Below are 25909 nucleotides of genomic sequence, written 5' to 3'. Positions count from 1 at the left end.
GCACTTTTGAGTACAGCAAAAAAAAAAATCAATGGGGCTTTATGCTGTATACATTTTAAATTGTATATAGCAGCTCTAGCAGTGTAAGGTTTTTGTATGGGCTGAATTTTAAATTACATCCTTGAGGCACAACACAGAAAGGTGTTTTCATAGGCCTCAGGGTGATCAATAATGTTTAAGGACCCTTTATTAACAAAAATCAGGACAGTACTCTTTTTAAAAACTTCAAAAAAAAACTGGAGGTGCATGGTATCTTTTTAGGGGTGCTAGTCTTTTTGCAATGACCTGATATGACACATACCTATTTATGCATGGCTGCCCAATTTCTGCCCTCCTATATTTAGAAGATGGCTGGGGTAGGACATGGACTCTCTGCCTGACTCCCCCCCCCTTTGTCTGGGTCATAACCAACAGACTGGGAGTCCTATCTGGGTCTATGAATAATTACATCATATTTTTAATGCAGGACTAATAAAGCATTACCCTTTTACATGGACACCATGACCTTATGGAACTCTCCTATTTATTTACTTATGAGTTCCTGTTTTTACTTGAACAGTTACACTTTTTTTTTTCAAACTTTTCCACTGCTGATTACTCTGCAACTTTTGCTAGAAAAGCATTTTTCCTTGCTCAAAACTTCCTAATTATTGTATTAATCATTTACATTTCTCTTTCAAATGGTTACTTTCATTACAGCTTCCTTGATAAAACTTCTGCCACAATTCTACTTCATTCTGCAGTTTCACGCTACATTCTCTTAACTGATGTGTCCCAATAGAGGTTACTTTCACCTGCTCAAGGAGGTTCCTTATCTCATTCTCTCATTTATTTGGAGTTGAGATTTAAACTTTACCAAATTCCTTTTTGTTGAGCCTTCTGGTGCAGTTCCTCATAAAGATACAGTAAGATTGGCCATGACTCAAAAAGTATGTGATTACACTTCCTGACGTCTTTTGGTGTTAGATAAGCTTATTGGTGAGTTCATACAGCAGGTTTTCCTCTACCCAGTCAGATGCTCATATTTGGCCTGACGTCTGAGGATTTTGATATATGACTCTAACCAGCATTTACATATTCCACCATTTCAGACTCAGAGAGGTGTTTCCACACATTTATGATCTGTGCCAAATCTACTGGGGTTGTGGCATTACCACTAGGGACTCACACCTTGCCAGAGTTGGCAGCGTGAACATTACCTGCTGTAGACATTTTTTTAAGGCATTTCTATCAACATTCACAATTAATAAAAAAAAATTCCAAAAAATGTTTTTTTTTTTAAGTTATTGATTATGTCACCTGATCACAATTATGATTGGCATATGTAAGAAATCAATAATTATCTCACCAGTGCCTCTATTATATGTAAGAATATTTAATAATAATATCTTGCGCTCGTACTTCATTATGTCAGAATATTTATACTGCTCTGAATATAGCAGTGTCTATTTATGGTTAATAAGCAAAGATCTATGAGAAAGGAGAATCTTCACCTATTGCCACAAATCAATATGTCGTGAATTATTTTTAATTTATTAATTTCTTTTTAAAAGCATATACCAATCTTAGTGAGTACAGTCTACAGTATGGAATATATATAAAATATTTATTCACCAGACATGTAATCACAATATATGATCAAACAGGAAGTGATACAAAGAAACAAAAAAAAATACTAACTTCATACAATCAATGCAATGGGATGTTTAGCTCAATAATGAAAGTGAAACTGAAACAAAGTAAAAGTAAAACGAAAGCAAGATTACCATTTCTCCAGGTACAGCATGAACCATAGGTATGTGTTCTATATAAACAGACCACAATTGTCTGCAAATCACACGACCAAAAGTCATTCCACTGCAGATGGAGTGAGAATAAGCCATGCAAAATGGAAGACTAAATTCGCAATAATGCACTAAATCTGATATTAATAAAAATGTATAAAAACAAAAATCAGCTTTTTAGAGAAAAATCTACTATGGTTTATACGGCTGGGATTGTAATCTTATTACCCTTAAATATGCAATATAAAACATATAAGGAAGGAATAAACAATATTGAATAAAATCAAATAATACAGCAAGGCATATTTACCACACTTAAGATGGTGGCTAGCTTCAAATGGTCGTTACCAGAGTCCTAAGATGGATGCCAGTGAGGGAGGAGTTTCGTTTGGCGTCCCTCAAAGTTTCAGATGAATGATGGAGCAAGATGGAGTATATCTGGATGAGTCTATAGATGGATGTAGTAGTGTGTGTGTGATGTAAGTGTAAGGTGTGTTGTCAGTAGTGATGTGTGTGTCCTCTCTCATATCTGGGTTGTTCTTTTATATGGTATGAACAAAGGGCTATAAAATTTACCATAAGTTAAACCCAGAGGGATGAAACATTATCCCCATTGGTTGGGATATTCTATACCTTAACCGGTGAGGCCAGTGCCACACCTCTCCTGATAATTCAATGTTCGTATAATAAAGTTAAATGATGATTTCTCTATATTTAAGAGTAATCATAAAACATGACATAAAACTTTGTCCATACTCCCAGTACATACATAAATGTCCATCTGTTCTCCATCATTCTCTGGCAATTATTGGATCTGGTAAACCATTTCAATAATAATTATTTTTAATACAATATAATATTTCTATATGGGAAATATCTAAAATACCCCAAAACTGCATTTGGTATTTTGTCTATAGAGGGCAGTATCGTACCGTTCATTAGATTTTGTATGTAACAATAATTAAAACATATTGTTATCTGATGATCTTTGACCTGTTGGCTAGTGAAAGTCCATTACTTATTTGAATTCTGACATAACAGTCAGACATAGCGTCTAGGACTGGAAGATCTATGATACCTTTGAACACTTAGCCTAGTCCAAAGCAATTCTTATATAAACACTCCTACCACATGCCTTAAAATGAAGTAATTAGTATTCACTCTAGTCTTAAGTCTAAGTAAGATTACTACTGTAAGAATATAAACCCAAAATGGGATATAACATTCCTAAATATATATGTATATGCCTTACATAATATAATGACATAATTATGGCTAATATCTTCTCACACATAATGATGTATCTTTTAAAACTTATAGATTAAATGTACCTATTGTTCATCTTTAAAATACAGACAATTAAGGAGATATCACCTCCTTAACATAGCGTCAGGCTGACTGAGTCTTATCTAAAAGAACGTCAGTTTTCCACTTATTTATGCCCAAAAGAAAACAGAGACATCTGCTGAAAGTATAAAACCCTATTGTAAGAGAAATTTTACAACAGAACATATATGAGCTTTCTTTCACCTTAAAACAAGATGGACGCTGCACCATTCAGAATCTTATATGCATAAGATGAAATATACATGGCTTTTTAAATCCATTTTTTTTACCTATTATTATTTTAATCACCCCAAATAATCCCGGCATTAAGACAAGCAGACTATGGACATAGATTACTGGAACCAAGTCCTGTGGTCTGATGAGACCAAGATAAACTTATTTGGTTCAGAAGGTGTTAAGCATGTGTGGCGGGCAACCAGAAGAGAAGTACAAAGACAAGTGTGTCTTGCCTACAGTCAAGCATGGTGGTGGGAGTGTCATGGTCTGGGGCTGCATGAGTGCTGCCGCCACTGGGGAGCTACAGTTCATTGAGGGAACCATGAATGCCAACATGTACTGTGACATACTGAAGCAGAGAATGATCCCTTCGGAGACTGGGCCGCAGGGCAGTATTCCAACATGATAACGACCACAAACACACCTCCAAGAGGACCGCTGCCTTACTAAAGAAGCTGAGGGTAAAGGTGATGGACTGGCCAAGCATATCTCCAGACCTAAACCCTATTGAGCATCTGTGGCGCATCCTCAAATGGAAGGTGGAGGGGCGCATGGTGTCTAACATCCACCAGCTCCATGATGCCATCATGGAGGAGTGGAAGAGGACTCCAGTGGCAACCTGTGAAGCTCTGGTGAACTCCATGCCCAAGAGGATTAAGGCAGTGCTTAAAAATAATGGTTGCCACACAAAATTTTGACACTTTTAGCCCAAAGTGGACATTTTCACTTAGGACTGTATTCACTTTTGTTGCCAGCGGTTTAGACGTTAATGGCTGTGTGTTGAATCATTTTGAGGGAGCAACAAATTTACACTGTTATACAAGCTGTACACTCACTACTTTACATTGTAGCAAAGTGTAATTTCTTCAGTGTTGTCACATGAAGAGATAGAATAAAATATTTACGAAAATGTGAGGGGTGTACTCACTTTTGTGAGATACTGTATATATATATATATATATATACATATGGAAACAGAGAGAGAGAGAGAATAATATCTGTTCCAAAAACAGGAAATTATTACTCATTACTAGCAGTGTTTAAAAAAAAAGAAGCAACATAAAAACCCAGAAAGGACAATTTATTTTAGGAATTAAAGCGTTTATCTCAAAATTAAAATGTATGTTGTTGTGGAAGTAACAGTTGTACAATGAGAATCAATGATGGTTGACACTTGCATTTATATAAAAATAGTACATAGTTTGCTAGCTCTCATAAATTCATGCTTGTTAGGCAGTCACACATTTCGGAATTCACTATAGCACGGGCTAAAACAAAAATGAGCGTAGGTTAGTGACTAGTTTTCTAGTCTGGGCATGCTCAGTTGTTTCAGTACAGAGTTCTAAAAACAGGGTGAATTTATCTCTTCTCAGACTTTCAAGCATATTTCTGCTTTCACAACAATTTTTCAAGAAATGTAAAAGCAGTTCATCTCCAAACAATATACCACATGTTTAGGAACCATTTAATCTATGAGATTAAGCTCTAAACATTATTTCCATGTGCAATTCACCTGTTTCACCTGCTTCTAGCATGACTATTGATTTAGACACATGTAACCATTTGTTCACCCATTTGCCAACTAGGTGCTATAGTGAATTAGGCCCAATGTGTCTGCTCCTCCAGAGTTTGCCATTTTGTAGTTATATCTGAACATTTTTACACAAATTCGCAAAAATTGCAAACTCCACAACGAAACGCGACCTGTATCATAATGGCTCCTGACAATCATGTCCTTGATAGATTTGTTTTATGATAGATGACTCTAGAAGTCGCAGCTACAAATTCCTAAAGGATTTCATTGTCAGTCAGAATGTCAATATCAAACAAAATGTTTCTGCATTCATTTTTGAATCTTTTTAGATTGATTATTAAATGTAGTAATAAATCTCAGGGGGATGGTCATCAGTGCCACCTCATTAGTGCAGTCTCATCAGTGCCCATCCATGCAGCCTCATCAGTGCAGTCTCATCAGTACCCATTAGTTCCGCCTCATCAGTGCCCATCTGTGCAGCCTATCAGTGCCATAAGTGAAGCTTCATCAGTGCACATCAGTAAAGAAGATTTCCTACATTTTATAACATAAACTAAGAAAAGTATTTTTTTTTCTTTTTTCTCGTCTTTTTCCATTTGTTTAGCAAAAAATAAAAAACACAGTGGTGATTAAATACCACCAAAAAATGGCTCTATCTGTCTCAAAGAAATGATAACAATTTAATTTGGTTACAGCGGCAGCACTGAAAGCTGAAAATTGTCCTGGGCAGGAAGGAAGTGAAAGTGCCCAGCAGGTAAGTAGTTATCTTAGGATTTCTGTATGTGAGCTGCATGAAGCCTGTATCAGGTGTGTTTGGGAATAGTTCTCCAGCATATTACCAACAAGATAATTTGCGATAGGCTTGTGCACTATGGTAATATCTGAATAAAAAAACTAAAATGTGTTGGAAGGTAGGTTGTACTCTCTACATGAACCTCAAGTTTCAATATTCAGGGATACCTTTAACCACTTAAGGACCGCCCACCACAGATTTACTGCAACAGGCAGCCGCTCCTGGGCGAACTGACGTAGTACTACTTCGCTCACTCAGGAGACTCTAGGGAGCAAGCGCGCGTCATGGGAGGTGTGCTTCCGCTCCCGCTTGTCAGCTGGGAAGCCACTCACAATCTCCTGCAGCTGAGAGAGAAGGACAGACGGCTGATGTAAATACAGCCGTCTGTCATTCTCCCTGAAGTGATCACAGAGGCTATGTGATCCTGCTATATAGGATTGCATGTCTCTGTGATGACTTCACAAGCCACGCCCCCTGACAGTTAGAATCACGCCCCTAGGGACACATTTAACCCCTTGATCACCCATACTGTTAACCCCTTCCCTGCCAGTGTCATTTTTACAGTAACAGTGCATATTTTTAGCACTGATTACTGTAGTAATGTCACTGGTACCCCCAAAAGTGTCAAAAATGTCAGTTAGGGGTCCGATCTGTCTGCCGCAATGTCGCAGTCCCACAAAAAATCACAGATCGCCGCCATTACTAGTGAAAAAAAAAAAACACAATAAAAAATGACATAAATCTTTCCCGTAGTTAGTAAACACAATAACTTTTGCGCAAACCAATCAAAATATGCTTATTGCAATTTTTTTTACCAAAAATATGTAGCAGAAAACAAATTGGTCTAAAATGTTAAAACATTTTGATTTTTACATTTTTTTTTTAGAATTTCATATAAAAACATCTGAAAAATACTGTTATTTTTTCAAAATTATTGCTCTTTTTTGTTTATAGCACAAAACAATAAAAATCGCACAGGTGATCAAATGCCATCAAAAGAAAGCTCTATTTGTGGGAAAAAAATGACATCAATTTAATTTGGGTACAGCATCGCACGACTGCGCAACTGTCCGTTAAAGTCACGCAGTGTCGAATAGCAAAATAGGGACTGGTCATTGAGCAGCCAAATCCTCCGGTCTTAAAATGGTTAATATAAATGTAGGCACTAGACACACAATACTTTCATATTTGCTTAAAAAAAATTATATACTGTAGATTATTATTGTCTTCAAGAAGTGAACATTAAATTGCAGAAGATATTCTCCAAAACCGTTGTTTCCTTGAGATGTAATATTTCTAGGGAAAATGATAAGATGGATGGCAGTGCTATAGTCATACAGTTTGTAGGATCAAGTCAGTGACAAGTGATCTTCCTAATAATAATGTTCAAGGACAAACGTGAACTTGTCTGCCTGGAACACTATTTTGTTGCATCTTTGCTCCTTCATTTCTACTCCTGAGCAGGCTCTTGATGAATGCATTCTAAAAACCAACTTAAAATTAAATCTCTATCTTATAAAAAAAAATAGATTTATTTTTAAATGAGAACATTTACAAAACACAGATTACCATATAGCTAAATTGTATTCTAATGTGTTATTTTGGCTGATAGTAGTAATCACACCATTATAAACCACAATCAGTTCACCAGTGCCTGCTTATTTAATTATAGGCATTGGCCAGGTGATACCTTTCAATGCTAGTGTCAGGCAGTTTGATGAAATGCTGCCCTGTGATAAACACCTTTGGGATGATCAACAATAGGAAATGATCTTAAAGATGTTTCAATGACAATTATTGCTATCTGCAATGTGAAGCAGTCTGAGCTACAAACATAACAAATTTTGGGGTTATACTTGAGTAGTAGTGGGTAGACACAAAATTTTATGAAGCTTGCTTAAATCTAAACTTTGTAATGCTTATGATGTGATGAAAGTCTTCAAAACAGCAGGCAAGGATACAGAATGCCGAATTTATGCAATAATTCTGTGATATGTACGTGAAATAGCATAAGCGCAATGTGGCTGTCTTAGATTGGACATACAGGATGCTGTGAGAACGAGATTGGAAGTGGAAGGTGCAGAGTGAGAGGCACCACAAGGAAACCACTGGAGTGTTGTGGAGTGATTGGAGAGGCAAAGGGGAATCTGTGGGGCTGCCAGGTTCAGGAGTGACAGGTGCATCCATGTTTGCTAGAGCATCCTGAATTAAGTGTAAGGAGTACTGGGGGCACAGTGAGTATTAAGTAGTACTGTCAATATTGACGGTATACTGTGAGTCAGTGGTGTATTTTGTTCTTTTTTTCTGCCCTAGGCAAGACTAAAATTGGGCGCATCCCTCCCCCTCCTATGTAAATTTGCCCCACCCCTTCCTGTTAAATGGATGTGACTCCCTCCAAAATTGAAGGACTACAAGTTCCAGCATGAACCCCTGACATGTCACGAGAGGGGGAGTGAGAGGGTGGTGGGAGAGAGAGGGGGTGGTGGGAGAGAGAAAGGGTGGTGGAGGCAGAGAGAGAGAATGGTGGGAGAGGGGGGGTGAGAGAGAGGATGAGAGAGAGAGAAAGAGAGAGAGAAAGAGAGAGAGAGGGGGTAAGAGAGAGAAGGGATGAGAGAGGGAGAGGGAGGATGAGAGAGAGAGAGAGGGTGGACGAGAGAGAGAGGGGGGGTGAGAGAGAGATAGGGGGTGAGAGAGAGAGAGGAAGTGGGAAAGACAGAGAGGTTGGAGAGAGAGAGAGAGAGAGGGGGTGGGTGAGAGAGAGAGAGAGTGGTGGGAGAGGGGGATGAGAGAGAGATAGAGAGAGAGAGAGAGAAGCGATGAGAGAAGGAGAGAGGGGATGAGAGAGAGAGGGGGGATGAAAGAGAGAGGAATGTGGGAAAGACAGAGAGGTTGGATATATATATATATATATATATATATATATAGAGAGAGAGAGAGAGAGAGAGAGAGAGAGAGGGTGGGTGAGTGAAAGAGAGAGAGGGTGGTGGGAGAGAGAGAAGGGGGATGAGAGAGAGAGGGTGGTGGAAGAGAGAGGGTGAGAGAGAGGGGGGTGAGAGAGAGAGAGGGCGGGGATGAGAGATAGAGAGAGGGGATGAGAGAGAGAGGGGGAGGTGGGAAAGAGAGAGAAAGAGTTGGGAGAGAGAGGGGGTTGGGTGAGGGGGGTGAGAGAGAGGGGGCTGAGAGAAAGGTTGGGAAAGAGAGGGGTGTTGAGAAAGGAGTAGGAGATAGGATGGACTGGAGAGAGAAAGAAAGAGGGGGTGTGAGAGAGGGAGGTGGGAGAGAGAGGGTGAGAGAGAGGGGGGTGAGAGAGAGAGAGAGAGGGGGGGGGATGAGAGATAGAGAGAGGGGGATGAGAGAGAGAGGGGGAGGTGGGAAAGAGAGAGAAAGAGTTGGGAGAGAGAGGGGGTTGGGTGAGGGGGGTGAGAGAGAGGGGGCTGAGAGAAAGGTTGGGAAAGAGAGGGGTGTTGAGAAAGGAGTAGGAGATAGGATGGACTGGAGAGAGAAAGAAAGAGGGGGTGTGAGAGAGGGAGGTGGGAGAGAGGGAGAGGGGGTTGGGAGAGAGGGTAGGTGGGAGAGATGGAGAGGGGGGTGGGAGAGGAAGGAGGGAGTGGGAGTGAGAGAGGGGGTGTGGGAGAGGGGGTGGTAGAGAGAGAGAGGGGGTGGGAAAGAGTGAGAGTGGGAGGGAGAGAGAGAGAGGGGGTGGTGGGAGAGGGGGATGGGGAGAGAGAGGGAGGGGGTGGGAGAGAGAAAGAGAGGGGGTGGGTGGGAGAGAGAGGTGCTGGTGGGAGAGAGAGAGGGGGAGGGGGAGAGAGAGGGAGGGGTGGGAGAGAGAGAGAGGGGGTGAGAGAGAGAGGGGGGAGTGGGAAAGACAGAGAAGTTGGAGAGAGAGCGAGAGAGAGAGGGGGTGGGTGAGAGAGAGAGAGTTGTGGGAGAGGGGGGTGAGAGAGATAGAGAGAGAGGATGGGAGAGAGAGAGGGGGGGGAGAGAGAGAAGCGATGAGAGAAGGAGAGAGGGGATGAGAGAGAGAAAGAGAGAGAGAGAGAGGGGATGAGAGAGAGAGACAGAGAGGAATGTGGGAAAGACAGAGAGGTTGGATAGAGAGAGAAAGAGAACGAGAGAGAGAGGGTGGGTGAGTGAGAGAGAGAGAGAGAGAAAGAGAGAGAGTGGTGGGAGAGAGAGAAGGGGGATGAGAGAGAGAGGGTGGTGGGAGAGAGAGGGTGAGAGAGAGGGGGGGTGAGAGAGAGAGAGAGAGAGGGGGGATGAGAGATAGATAGAGGGGGGATGAGAGAGAGAGGGGGAGGTGGGAAAGAGAGAGAACAAGGTGGGAGAGAGAGGGGTTGGGTGAGGGGGGGTGAGAGAGAGGGGGATGAGAGAAAGGTTGGGAAAGAGAGGGGGTGAGAAAGGAGTAGGAGAGAGAGAGAGGATGGACTGGAGAGAGAAAGAAAGAGGGGGTGTCAGAGAGAGGGGGTGGGAGAGAGGGAGAGGGGGTTGGGAGAGAGTGTAGGTGGGAGAGATGGAGAGGGGGGTGGGAGAGGAAGGAGGGAGTGGGAGTGAGAGAGGGGGAGTGGGAGTAAGAGTGGGGGAGCGGGAGAGGGGGGTGGTAGAGAGAGAGAGAGCGGGTGAGCAAGAGTGAGAGAGGGGGTGGAGGGAGAGGGGGAGGGGGGGGGAGAGGGAGGGAGTGGGAGAGAGAAAGGGAGGGGGTGGGAGAGAGAAATAGGGGATGGGAGAGAGAAAGAGAGGGGGTGGGTGGGGGAGAGAGGGGGTGGTGGGAGAGAGAGAGAGGGAGAGGGGGGCGAGAGAGGGAGGGGGTTGGAGAGGGAAAGAAGGGGATAGGAGAGAGAAAGAGAGGAGGTGGGTGGGTGAGAAAGGGGGAGTGGGAGAGAGAGGGAGCTGGAAGAGAGAGAGGGAGTTGGGAGAGAGAGGTAGAGTGGGGCTGGGAGACAGAGGGAGAAGTGGGTGGGAGAGAATGGGGTGGGAGAGAGAGAAAGGGGAAGTGGGAGAGAGAGGGAGCTGGAAGAGAGAGAGGGAGGTGGGAGAGAGAGAAAGAAGGGGTCGTGAGAGAAGGGGGTGGGAGAGAGAGAGAGGAGGGGTAGGAGAGAAAGGCAGGGAGGTGGGATAGACATTAGCTGCTCTTAGATTGTGGTACAAGAGAGATTTATGTCAATTTTATCTTCGGATCCTTCTCCCCCACTCCAGGGAGTCACTGCCCTGGGTCTATTCCTGCGCTCTATGTGGCTCTACAGGGCGACTATGTTCATTCCCCAGGAGAGACCACGGTTGTCCCTCCGGGCCATGTGATTGGCTTCCCACACTCCATTTGTCTTCCTTCATGCAAAAGCTTTTCCTTTCATCCCAAATACACCGACCTTATACTGAATTTGTATCAATATTTTTTATTGTTTTAGCAAAATAGCAAACATACAAGTGATGAACATACAATGTGGGCAAAAACATTTGAAATTACATTCAATAATGGAATCTTACATAGTTACATAGTTACATAGTTAGTGAGGTTGAAAAAAGACATCAGTCCATCCAGTTCAACCTATGATGTGTGTGTGTGTTTGCTTTTAACCGTACATTGTATACCCCTGTATGTTGTGGTATCTAAGGTGCCCATCTAATAGTTTTTTGAAACTATCAATGCTCCCTGCTGATACGACTGCTTGTGGAAGAGAATTCCACATCCTTACCGCTCTTACAGTGAAGAACCCCTTACGCATTTTAAGGTTAAACCGTCTTTCCTCTAGTTTTAGTGAGTGGCCACGTGTCTTATTGTATCTCCTTTCTCTGAATAGTTTGTTCCTTATGCTAGGGTCGCCAGTACAGAATTTGTACATTGATATCATATCCCCTCTCAAGCGTCTCTTCTCTAGAGAGAATAGGTTCAGTGCTTGTAGTCTTTCCTCATAGCTGATGTCCTCCATTCCCCTAATTATTTTCGTTGCCCTTCTCTGGACTCTTTCCAATTCCAGCACATCCTTCCTGAGGACCGGTGCCCAGAACTGGACAGCATACTCCAGATGTGGCCGGACCAGAGTCTTGTAGAGTGGGAGAATAATCTCTTTATTTCTGGAGTGAATCCCCTTTTTTATACATCCCAGTATTCTGTTGGCTTTGCTTGCAGCGGCTTGGCATTGCATGCCACTGCCAAGCCTGTTGTCTACCAGTACCCCCAAGTCTTTTTCCATCCTAGACTCACCCAGAGGTTCCCCCCCTAGTGAGTAGCTTGCTTTCTGGTTTCTGGCCCCCAAGTGCATTACTTTACATTTTTCAACATTAAACCTCATCTGCCATGTAGTTGCCCACCCCGTTATTTTGTTCAGGTCCACTTGTAAGGTTTCCACATCCTGCATAGAAGATATTGGCAAGCTTAGTTTAGTATCATCCGCAAATACTGAGATTGTACTAGATATCCCCTCCTCTAGATCACTTATGAATAAATTAAACAGGATTGGTCCCAGGACAGAATCTTGAAGCATGAAGAACGATCCATTGAGGCCATGCCTCGATCCACAAGTTTTACAATCAACAATTAGAATTATTGTACACATTGAATACAAGATAAGGCATGTCTTTTTTCATAAGGCTTTAACGAAATATTTACTGCCAATCCATATTGTCCATGACTTTTTGAACTTCTCAGTTTGTGATATCTTCTAGAAATACATTTTTTCATAAGAGAACTGTGTGTTAATGAGGGTTATGGCTTCTGAGGGGTTGAGTGCTGAAGTATTAGTCCAGTGTCTTGCTATTACTGTTTTAGCTGCTACTAAGATGTGTATTGTTACTATATGCGTGCTAAGAGGTATGTCGTCTATGCCCAGGTTTAAGATCGAAAGGGCTGGGTTAGGTTTGATTATAATGCCAGTGGTCTCTGATAATATTTCAAAGATTTTTTCCAAAAGCTGGTTAAGCTCCTGCACGCCCAGAAGGTGTTCAAGAGGTTGCCAACTTGTCTGCAATTTTTCCAGCATAGGGGACTTTGATCTTTGTAGAATTTTGATAAGCAGTAAGGTGTTAAGTACAATTTTGTTATAAATTTTTGTGCTTGCTCCCAGTGATTTACACAATGAGATGCTGAATAAACGGATCTAACTGCGGTCAGCCATTGTTTTTCAGAGAAAGAATTTTGAAAGTCTTCTTCCCATCTGAGCATAGGTGGAGTTTTGGAAAAGTGTAGTTTGTGTTAGAGAACAGTGTAAAAGAATGTTATACCTTTGTTCTTGGAGTTCATATTAGACAAGTGCCAGATTGTACAAGGTATGTATATCTGCGGGGGAGGATATTTGGATAGGAAGCTAGATATTCTGATGTACGAGTACATAGCTGCTTTGTTTAGGTCGAATTCTAATTGTAGGTCTTGAAACCCTTTCAGACGTTTGTTATGGTATATTTGGTCTACAGATATAATGCCTACTTCTGTCCATCTCTGGAGGGATATAGAGGGAATCAAGAGTTCTAATACTTTTATGGGAATTGTGAAATGTTTCTTAGAGAGGGTAGTGGAATCTTGGTTTATCAGCTTCCTCCAAGCAAGAATGGAAGCTCGGGAAGGGAGTGGTAGAAGGATAGATTCAAGGGTCTCTAGGAATATCATATTAAAATGTGAGGGTTGATTCGATGTTGGTCCATGGGATATGTGTGGATTTGTGGAACTAATGTCATATGGATATGAGTTGTGAGGCGGGATAATATTCTGTTAAATCTGGGAAGCCGAAGCCTCTAACCTTCCTGTTCTTAATGAGATGGTGTTGTGAGCACCTAGCACATTTCTTAATCCAAATGAAGGATTTTAATGTGCATTGTAAGGTGTTTAGGTAGCGTAGTGGTATCAGGAGCGGCAGCATATGAAATACATACAATAAGTTAGGGAGGCTTATCATTTTAAATGCTGCAAGTCTGCCAGCCCAAGATAGTTCAGTTTTGGAGAATTTACCTACCTCCTCTTTTATGGAGTCAAGTAGGGGGTTTCATATTGGCGTCAAGGATTTTAAATGTCGGGGATGCTAATTTAATTCATAAGTAGGGTATATCTCTGTCAGTCTAGGAGTACGGTAAGTGCGATGAAAGATGTTTACGGGTTTATGCATGGATTCCCAGGTTAAGTATCAAGGATTTAGAAAAGTTTACCTTATAGTATGAGATGTTGCTGAAACGGAATGTTGCTGATAGGGAGTGAAACAATAGGGTTTATCAGCGTTAAGATGACATAGTCAGCGAATAAATTAATATTGTGTGTTTCTTTTTTTAATCTAAATCCTGATATTAGAGGGTGAGATCAAATGGATTCTGCAAGGGGTTCTATCAAGAGGCTGAAAATTGATGGAGAAAGGGGAGAGCCTTGGCGAGTGCCATTGGTAATTATAAATGGTTTGGATAATAGACCTGAGGTGAGGACTCTAGCAGATGGAGTAGAGTAAAGGGCCATGATTGCCGACAAGATATAGCCCTTGAAGCCAAATTTAGACAATACCGCCTCCATGTACCCCCAATGGACTCTATCAAATGCCTTCTCTGCATCAATAGAGAGAAGCAGAGAAGGCATTCGACTTTGTTCACCATGGTTTTGAGGTTGATCAGGCGCCTGGTGGCCTCAGGCGCTTGTCTTCCCCTAACAAATCCCGTTTGGTCTGGGCGGACCAAGGTTGAAAGTATGTCCGACAGACTGTTTGCTAGTGCTTTCACATTTAGAAGTGAAATGGGCCTGAAATTAGCTGGTGTGTTAGTAGTTTTCCCTGGTTTAGGTATGGTAAATATATGGGCTAGGAGCATTTTGCGGAGCGATTATGAGGTTTTGATAGCATTAGAGAAGGTTATAAGGAGGAAGGCTGTAAGAGTATTTTGAAGGAGCGCAGGTATTCATTTGTTAATCCGTCTGGGCCGAGGGACTTATTTAGTGGGAGAGAGTCAATCATTTTCTTGATTTCTCCTTCCGTGAAGGGAGCATTAAGGGCTTCCAGTTGGGCTTCGCTCAAGGTAGGCATATTGAGGTTTGCAAGGAATTGTTGTATTTGTGTGTTTGACGGTTGAGGTGTGGTGGAATCACTGTTTAGGTTGTATAGTGAATGATAGCAGTTTGCGAAGGCGTTCGCAGTTTCTTGCGGTTTTATGCCTTGTTGTGGAACTCATAGTATTTCATTTTTAAATGGGCTATGTACTTATCATGTTGTTCACATAGCAATCTTCTCAAATCATTCCTTTAGAGTATACAATGTGGATGCCTTATCTTTGGAGGGGGATGTTTTGTTAAGGGCCTCAAGCAAGTGGATTTCTGCTATGAGCATTTCCAGCTTGGCTGTACACAGTTTTTTTGCTCTAGCCCCCCAATTGAATGAGTATGCCCCTAATAAACACTTTATGAGCACTCCACAAGATAGAAGGGTCTGTTTCTGGAAAATTATTATATGAGAAGAATTCTTGGAGGTGTTCATTGATATATTTTTTGGTGTTCGGGTTTAAAACTATGGAGTTGTTGCATCGCCATATGTATTAAGAGCGGTGTGCTTTGGTGTCTGTAATGAATATATGTATTGCTGCATGGTCTGACCAGGTGATGTCTGATATTGTAGAATTCGATATTTTTTTGTAGCAGGTCTTTATCTACTAAAAACATATCTATGCGGGTATATGTATTATGTCTGGGAGAGAAGTACGTGAAGTCACGCTCGTTTGCGTGTTGGCAGCGCCACACGTCATATACATCCTCCGTCCGAATAAGATTGCTCAAGGAAGGCAGCCGGGATTGCACCCTGGAGGAGGTGTCCATGGTATGATCCACTACCAAGTTGAAATCACTGCACACCACTAGATGACCTTCACTCACTTTAGATATTTTAGTAAATAAATTGCGTAAAATTTCAGCTGGTGTGAATTAGTGGCATAGATAATAACAATGGTATAAATGCAATCATGAATTTTACAAACAAGTATAATACATCTACCCTCCTTGTCCAGGATCTCCTTGGAAAGGGAAAATGTGACTGAAACCTTCACTGCCACCATTACACCTCTTTTCCTTGCCTGCATTGAAGCCAAAAAGATATGTGGATAGTTCTTATGGGTGCATTGAGGTCTGTGGTCTTTGTGGAAGTGAGTTTCTTAAATGGCGATGATATCCGTGTTGGTGGCTGTTGCTTCTTTCCAGAGAGAATGTCTTTTTGCAGGACGATTCAATCCTAGAATGTTTAAGGACATAAATTTAAGGTTCATTTGAAAAATTAGTGCTGATGGATCTCGCGATATGCCATATGAGGATTAGGGAGAAGTTCAACGAGTTGAGTTCAATTGTTGGAATAGGGATAGACATTTTAGAGATTGTTGGTAAGAATATAGAAGATGTGTACATAGATTGATGGATCTTCAATGAGCGTATGTAGTAGTTCCCTTTCAGGATATATGATGCCTGATTGTGAGGGAGTAAATAACATGTAGTCATCAGCAGGTTGTTAACCAAAAGGCATGTAACTGTATAGAAAACGGAAGTTGTATCCAAAAGCTCGTTGGCAGCAGAAAGGGAGTCATAGACAGATGAGAAGCATGTAATGCCCAAACTAATGACAAAAATTAAGAGAACGGTAACAAATAAAAAAAAAGGTTCATATTGAACCTTGAGTGCAACATGCGCTGCCTATATCACAGGGTTTTGAATACGGTGGTGAGTACTCTATTCGGGTCCAGTGACCTGTGGCTCCGGGAATGGCATGACGATATATTATCTAGGATTTGCGTGATGGTGGCTTGGATTTTCTTGCGACAACCTGCCAGTCTGGCGGAACGTGTTTGGGTTGTTGACGCAGAGGGATGGGTAGGGTAGACTGGAAATCAGGAATTATTCCCCATTGTTGGAGAAAGCGTATGCCTTCATCTAGGTGTCAATTTTGGTAGATGTTCCATTATGAGTCACGCACAATTTGGCTGGATATTTCCACTTGTAGATAATTTTATTGTTTAGCAAAGTTTTAGCGCCGGTTCACATTACCGCGACGCTACTTCGGGTGGCGACCTCCGAGGTCGCGGTGCGAGCAGCGCGCCGCGACCTTGGAGCGGCCGCCACAGACTTCATAACATTGAAGTCTATGGCGGTCGCCTCCTGGTCGCCCCAAAGAAGCTCCGGACCCTTTTTCTAGGTCGGAGCGACTTGTGTCGCTCCTATTAGAACAGGTCCGCAGCTTCCCTATGGGAGGCGACCTGCGGCGACCTGTGAGGCAACCAGGTCGCCTCACAGGTCGCCCTAGTGTGAACCGAGCCTAAGTGATGGTGTTTAAGTTCTGTCAACGTTGTAGCGTATGTTGAGAGAAGTCAGGGAGTACTTGGATATTGGCTGCTTGCTCTGGTAGGTGGTCGGAAGGCTTCCAATATTTTTTCCTTCACGTGGTAGAAATGGATTCTTAGCAGGACATCGCACAGTATTTCTTGAGGTAAGAAAGAGGGCTTTAGGATACGACGAATCCTGTCAATGGTGAGATCTGTTGTTGCAAGATTGGGTAGCACCATGAGCTTAGTGCGGTAGTTGATTGGGTTGAATACTTTCTGAGATGCCCCTAATTTTAAGGTTATTGTGACGTGATCTGTTTTCAAGGTCTGCTATTTTATTTTTTCATGTAAGCCATTTCTTCTTGATGGGAAGTACAGTATGTGAATCTACCAGGGTATTGTAGGAGGAAGTGATTTCTCCCATTGTGTTTTCCACCCAATCCACTCTCCCTCCCAGATCCTGTATTTCTCTTTGGCAGTGGGTAAGGGATGATAGTACTGTATATCGGTTTGTATAGATGAGCGTAGTGAAAGTAACATTTCTTTGAAGGTGGTATCTGTAACTGGTTGGCCAGTGGTGGGGAACGCTGTAAATTGTAGGAGGAAGTAATTCCGCCCATATTGTTTTCCACCCGATCCACTCTCCCTCCCAGATCCTGTATTTCTCTTTGGCAGTGGGTAAGGGGTGATAGTATATCGGTTTGTATAGATGAGCATAGTGAAAGTAACATTTTTTTAAGGTGGTATCTGATCCTGGTTGGCCAGTGGTGGGGAATGCTGTGAAAGGGTCTTGAGTGGGTGTTGTGGGGAGGAATTTTGTGTGTTTTTTACGTTCACCTCCATTAATGGTTCATCATCTGAGTCTGCATCTTGCTCTCTCCTTGGTCTTGATTTCACTGGGCTGTGTGTTGAGGGTGTGGAGTGGCCTGATTGTTCAGCAGCGTGTGTCTCTTCTAGTGCAGGGTGTATTGTATTTTCCTGTATATTATGCGCAGCTAGGTCCACCCTCGGCTAGAGTCTGCTTTGTGGATCCCGTCCCCAACCCCATTTTGTTGGAGAACAGCTCCTACGGATGGGAAGAACAGTTTTTTAACCGGCATGGTTTTTGCACGCCTCCTCCTCATCTCCTGTCAATGGAACGGGCGTTCCACTATGCGTCGAGACTTAGATGGAGTTGCTGACAGGTCCGATAGATACCGTAGATGTCGATGTTTCCCAAGCATGCACAGGAGCTACTGGACTATGTAGCCATCTCACTCCATGGTCACCATGCCCCCCACCTTATACTGAATTTGAATGGCTATGTTCCCCCCAAGAGTTGCCCAGACATCTACTTTCCTTCCTATATTGTTTAATTCATACACGCACACATGATGACCTGCCAACATATACCAAGTTGTGGTCCACAGATCTGGGAAAGGAGTTTTTGGGGGGCCGGCTGGCAGACCTCATTCCATTTTACACACAAGTCCACTATCTCCTGCTATTCCTAAGAAAAGAACTTTAAGATCCTTTCACGGTGGTATAAAGAATCAACACTACATAAGATATTTCCATCCACCCCTGCTTCCTGCTGGCGATGTGGCTCAACTCTAGGTATGTACCTAAATATCTGGTGGGAATGTGAGAGAATACGCCCCTTCTGGACTGTATTTAAGGTTTATAGCACTGTTTATGAGGAACCTTTAACACCAACCTCAGCAGTTGCCCTTCTCTCTATGCTTCCTGGTTCTATGGCGACCCAGAAAAGGAGCCTCCTCCACATCTTTTTATCCGCAGCACGCCAAATCATCCCTTTATATTGGAAGTCTGAAACCACACCGCAATTATCCTTGTGGGTTTGCATAATGGATGCATGTAATGTGCATGGAAGAGATATTGGCTCTTGATAATAATACTTTTGACAAATACAAGGTCTTGTGGTATAGTTGCATCTTCTTCTCCTCCTCTGGCACCCTAGCAGCTATGCTCTCAACTCCGACAGGGTCGTTACTAGTTTTTCCTTGACCCCATGTATTCTGTGGTATGGGTTTGTGATATTACTCTCCCCAATCTCCTATATCAAAACACCTTCTTTGAACCGTACTTGTCGTATTATCACCATATCAGGTTGTTTACTCACTGACCATTTTTTATGGATCGGAAACAGTCCATGCTGTACTTCTATCTCTTAGACTTTTCATGTACTTGCTGAATACATGTTGGACTGTACTATGATGCTTCCTTTAACTCCACCTGTTTTCTCTAAAGTGACACTATCAGTAATTTTTATAATATACTATTGGTTTGCATAAATTATCTTATGGTCGATAGCCATTGAGCAGACTTAATGTTCTCCTGCATTACTGATGTTTCTATCTCACAGGTATCTTTTTATTTGGAATGTCCTTATAATAATAATTTAAAAAAATGTAACTCTAAATAACTTAGCTGACTCCTCCATGCCTGATGCTATTCTTTGCTATGGTGATGGAGGAAGAGGGGGATAAGGATGCTTTAGTAAGCCAGTCCATCACCTTCTCTGCGTGCTGTGGTTGGATACAAACAAAATAAGGTGAAAGACACACCTTTTTCCTGCGCTCAGAAAATGAGGTGGCTCTGAGGAAGAGGTGTAGGCCTCAAAACGCGTCAGCCGTCTTCTTAATAGGACAATGGACTTTCGTATGGACTACTTCTGAAACTCAAGTTTCTGAGTCTGATATGATTGATTTCATCTGCGTTTGTGAGTAGCCATTTTTATGTTACAACAATAAAACCATTATTGAGGATAATGCACTAGGTCGGTGCGCCCTTTTTGTGTTTTTTTTTTTTTTGCAGTGCTGTGTTTGGATAGCATGGGAAACATCACTAAACAGAGGAAATTATGCCTTGCCTGAGGACAGACCATGTCCACCTTTGCCTGTGGACACATATGATGCTGCCCCCTCACAGTGGCATGGGACCGTCTGCCTCTCCTTGTTGGCCTCCCAGACATGATGTAGGAGGCGGAGCATATTAACAAAATGTAATAAAGATGGTGAAAAGTGTATGTGGATGCATTTTAATCAATGGAAAGTGGTGTTTGGTGCACTTTAACTTGAGTACTCACTACACAGACATATTCCACTGAAACACTACACTATACTGCAGTAAAACTGCACTAACGCACTGAAATATACTGCGTTTAATGTGCACTAAGTCACTAAAAATATACTACACTAAAATATACTGTGTTAAATGTGCATTAACCCACTACAATATGCTGCATTAAATTTGCACTAACGCATTGAAATATACTGCAGTAAACGTGTACTAATGCACTGAAATATACTGTGTTAAACGTGCACTAACGCACTGCAATATACTGTGGTAAACGTGCAATAATGCACAGAAGTATACTGCACTGAAATATACTGCCATAAATGTGCACTAACACACTAAAATACACTGCGTTAAATGTGCACTAACGCACTACAAATACTGCGGTAAACGTGCACCTACGCACTAAAATATAGTGCGTTAAACGTGCACTAATACACTGCAATATACTGCGGTAAAGGCGCACCTATGCACTGAAATATACTGCGTTAAATGTACACTAATGCACTGCAATATACTGCACTGAAATATACTGCTGTAAATGTGCACTAATGCACTGAAATATACTGCATTAAACGTGCACTAACGCACTTCAATATACTGCAGTAAACGTGCACTAACACAGTGAAATATACTGCGTTAAATGTGCACTAACACACTGCAATATACTGCAGTAAATGTGCACCAATGCACTGAAATATGCTGCGTTAAACCTGCACCAGAGCACTGCAATATACTGCGGTAAATTTGCAATACCATACTGAAATATACTGCCTTGAAAATGAATGGTCGCACTACAGTGACAATAGAATTGCAATAGCCCACTATAGCACACTAACTCACTATCAGCACTGAACAAAGCCCTGTTCTATCTCTCTCCATGCAAATATCCCACTGCAAATGGCCGCTATGAGAAGAAAATTTTTATAGTGTGGGGTGAGACTAAGAGCAATGAGTCATGATTGGATAGAGTCATCATGACAGTGTCCAATCATGGCTCTGACAGTGCTATCTGTCCTGATTGGGCAAAGCTTTAATTTCTTCAGCCAATCAGAGCTTCCAATGCACTGTGCGGTGGCTCAGTGCATTGTGGTCATTCGGTGCGCCAAACAAACGGTCAAATGCCCTGACAATTCAGATGTTTGCTAAATGGGTGAACGGCCAATGTTCAGCCCAAACTCATGCTCGGGCCCAACTGTTCGCCCAACTCTATGAATGAGACACAAGTGCACTTATGAGCAGCTTCAAGACAGATTATACTTGTTAGAAGGGAAGCAATTGTGGCTTGTTGCAACTTTTTATATCAAGCTGCCATTGCGAGGAATTCGCCACGGACGACACATGTTAAGGCCAAAATACTGATGAATGCTTACCTTATCAACATCTGTCATGTCTTACAGGAGGGAAGAATTGAGTTGGCAAACTTTTGTCCTTGCAATTTTATCAGGACACATCAGCGTTACTGTGGTTGGATTTGATGATCGGATAAGAACATTGGTTCTTTGGAGGCCTTGTGAAGCAACAAGAGATCCAGCTGGCAGAGGAAGAAATAGTCTATCCTAGACTATTTCTTTCATGGTGCTGATTAAAAAGTGAAATCTTTCCCCTGGGGATGTAGAGTACATCAGGTATCATCCAGCATGAGACTCTGGAGTTGAAATTTGATTTGTCAAAGCACTCTTTAAAGTTGAGCGGAACAACCAGTAGAGGAGTCCACAATCGGGTTAAGGGTGACGTTAAAATCTCCCCCCCAAAAGCAATATGCCAGTGGAAAAGTTCAACAATAGCTCTACAACAATGCAAAAGAAAAAGACTTGCCTGTCATTTGGATAGTACATGTTGGCCAATGTGATTGGACGCACCCCAGGTGTGCCCTTCAGAAAAAGATAATGACTCAGCAGGTCTTCCATTTTCCCAATCAGTTCAAAAGGAACATGTTTAGCCATCAATATGGAGAAACCCTTGGCTTTAGAATCAGCATTAGAGGCATAGTATGCTGTCAAAAAGTGTTTGCTAGTTTAGGTATGGCGCCAGTTTTAAAAATTGTTTCCTGTAGATAAACGATTTGTGCTTTCAATTTATGACATTCAAAAAGAAAATTTGGGTGTTTTTCTGGGATGTTGAGACCCTTGGTATTAATGGATGCAAACATAATTGAAAGAAAAGAGAGCGTGGTTTTTACTGAAGACATGATAATGCTATGATACCAGCTACACTGGAAAACTGAGGGTTTCAGGGGTCTAAGGTGGTGCAAGTACGCGGGGAACAGGGGTAGAGGGTGGAGGAGAGAGGGTTACCTTGGCTTCCTGTTGGCAGCCATCTTGGACATGTGGAGATTGCTGTCTTTTATAAACTCTGTTTGCATCATCACTTGCCTGCTGCCTGGGAGTCGCTCAATGAGGATATTGCACACCTGACTATATATATCACCTGTTGGCTTGCAGTCCTTTGCCCTTGTGATTGGGCTCCAAGGTGCATCACTGCTAGCAGTCTTCTATTTCTCAAGTCCCTCCGTGTATGACCTGGCTTAGCTGGTGACTTTCCTGGCTCTCGATTCCACATCGGTAGACGTCTCGGCATCGGCAGACAACCCAGCATTAACAGACTACCTGCCACTGGACTTGACCCTGGCTTGGATGACTACCTTCTCTGGACTTGACCTTGGCTGTATCTGATGTTGCTCCTCACTCTTGCTGTGCATTTATTGTTGTTGCTCTAATAAACTGCTTTATTTTACTTGCATATTCCATAGTCTGGTTTCCTGGCACCCTGACACCATGACAATTAAATCTAATACTTCCCAAGGAGGGAGAGGTGCAATATCAATCTATTCCAACTTAAGTACAAAGGTGCATTCCCAGAGTTGTAGGGATCATGTCATGAGTCAGCAAACCACACTTAATCAATACTTTAACTCTCACGTATTGGAAATAGTTGGAAACAGAGAAATTAATCGAAAGATCATTGGTCATCTGCCATGCCAGCACAGCCACCAGTGTGAGTTACATAACACTGTCAGGGAGATACTGGCTAGCAGACAGGCACCACCGGTAACCAGCTATGAGAGAGCACAAAACATCCCATCTTGTATCTGGTTTTAACATCCAGTGATACATGACCTTGTTACTCACACAGTATATAACAATTTCTCTCTGGAGGCACCATAAGAGGCATAAGAGACCATAAGAATGCATTATGACCTGCAAATGCTCGTGTTTACTTTCAGAGTTAGGTCTACAGGTAGTCAAAAATTTGGAGGGTGATGACATTCTAATATAAATGGTATCACAGAAGTAAATTTACCTTCCCCGGGGTTGGGATGTATTGAGACCCTGTTCCAATCATCACTTAAAACCAATATGTGCAATAACTAGCAAAATTATTAAAAGTATATATTAGTATAGTATAATAGTATATATAACAGAGGGCACAATTTATGGTGGGAACTTCAGATTAAATAAAGGTCCCCAACCTAGGAACCTAGCAGCCTAAGAAAAGCAAATTACTCACAGGAGGGCTACCTGGGGGTACAACACATTTAACAGAGATATCAGGCTTGTGTCACAAAATGAGCTCCAATAGTGTCTCCGATCACCATCAGTGTCCATGTCTAGAGCCAATGGTGCATATAATCATGTAGATAGAGAAGATGTGATATAGGAGTGATCAGAGCTTTCTCCCTGTGTCAGAGATATCTTCCACAATGTCTAAATTCCAGTGAGCTAGAAGGAGCTTTGAGGACCCAAGTCAAATGCAAATGATGGGCCTCGGGGAAGCGTCGGGGAGGAGACACTAGTGCTGACATCAGGCCACTGTCCATTACCGGGTCGGTAGTGGCACCCACTGTCATATGGTTTTATGATTAATTTTATTTTGGCTTTTAACATACAAATCCAATAAATTCTACACTATGGAGACTTCATCTGGCTCCCAGTGGGCTTTATTTACTACAGCTACATCTGGATGGTGCGAGTTACTGAACAGCCTTCCCCACAACAGATGGTGGATCTACGCTAAGTGCATATTCGCTGCTGTAATGGCAGCCAGCTTTTCCGGCAAGTGTCCATTTCACAGGGGTTTAGTGGATTATTCTGAAGCACTGTACAGGATCATTTCTTCACTTTTCAAGTCATCATCACCAATTTTTTTGTGCACATCTTTGCACTGAACTTTGTGCTTTCACCAATAAGTTTATATTGCTGATCCTGTTATGGTGTTATGAGACTGTGCACTTAAATTTTTTTTATTGTTGATTTTAATTCAAGATTAGACTTAAAAAAAAAAAATATATATATATATATATATATATATATATATATATTTTTTTTTTTTCACTTTAGCACTTCTTTGTACTTTATTTCAATGTGTTCTCCATTTATAACACATTATTTACATTTTATTGTTGTTCATTTACTTTTGGCGCAACACACTTTGTCTTAAGATATTTTTAAGTTTGGTATATTACTTATCTGTGTCATTTACAATTTTTACTCCCAGGACTCCTGTCTTTGATATGTAATCTAGGTGTCCAGATGCTTCCAAACTATCCAGCCCACTGTCAAAGCCTCCCTTTCCTTTCTTGGTTTGGTCTGGTTAAAATGATAGATGTGTTAAGATTTTCTTGATGAGCTGCTAGAACTTATAGTTAGGAATTTGCATCAACAGTTGACACATACACAAAAACTCAATCATCATGTTGAAACTTTCTGACCTTGGTGGAATAGTTGTACAATCAGCTTTGATTATCTTATGCAGCCTTGAAATGTTCCCTGACTATTTGCCCTGATCCATTCTATCCCGCATTTATGCAATGTGTTCTACTATGCTCCGATAGGGCATAGTATTTGTTCCCAAATCTCTAACTACATTCATCGGTCCACAGGGTTGTTGCCTGAAAACCAACTGGAAGGGTATGAACCCTTTGGATGCCTGGTCAACCTGCTGGATGGCAAAAAAACAAATGAGGCAGTAAACAATCCCAATTTTCATTTTTTTCAACCACCTTTATCAGAATCCTGTGAATTTTTTTATTTATTAACTTTTGTTTCCTCCCCCTTTCCTATCTTTTTTGTCGCTCTTCACTTTTTATTTATTTTTATTTTATTTTCTTACATTCATTTTTATTTGCATCCTAAATTATGGGTTGCCTTTGACCTTCTTGGTTTCTCCTCTTCCTCTAAGTCCCATGAGTCTCTTTGTTGGAAGGGTTATCCCCGCCTAGCTAAAATAACAACCCGGTGGGTGATGATGGGAGATTGAAGGCGTGGCAGGAAGACTGGGCATATCTCCTGTGTTGTGCCATACTTTTTTGGTCTGGGCATTCCTTGCAACCAATGGTGAATTGTGTTCAGTGGGGAAGGGGTACATTTGTAACACATTGGGGTCTTTGTTTTTGGGACCTACTCTTCCTTAATCCAACTCCCTCTTTTGCTCTCTGCGGAGCTTTTCCTGGGTGAAATGTGCTTCTTAGCTTATTAGCTGGGGATTACTTGTTCTTTCTCATTTATTTTATGGTTTATACAGTAGCTATCTTTCCTTTCATGGTTCAGCTATGAATCCTTATACACACTGCATAAAAAAATTAAAGGAACACTTTGAAAACACATCAGATCTCAATGGGGAAAAATATCATGCAGGAAAATAATACTGATATGCACTGGGTAATGTGTTGGCAACAAAAGAAGGCCACATCCTTTAATGGAAATGAAAATGATCAACTTACAGGGGGCTGAATTCAAAGGCACCTCGAAAATCAAAAGGAAAAAATGATGCAGAAGGCTAGTCCATTTTGCTGAAATTTCTTTGCAGCAACTCAAAATGGTACTAGTAGTTTGTATGCCCCCCATCTGCTTGTATGCATGCCTGACAACATTGGGGCATGCTCCTAATTGAGACGACAGA

Source organism: Pelophylax lessonae (assembly GCF_965119305.1).
Source record: "Pelophylax lessonae genome assembly, chromosome: 10".
Taxonomy (NCBI): Eukaryota; Metazoa; Chordata; class Amphibia; order Anura; family Ranidae; genus Pelophylax; species Pelophylax lessonae.
The sequence above is the reverse complement of the archived record's forward strand: the minus strand, read 5'-3'. Positions refer to the sequence as shown.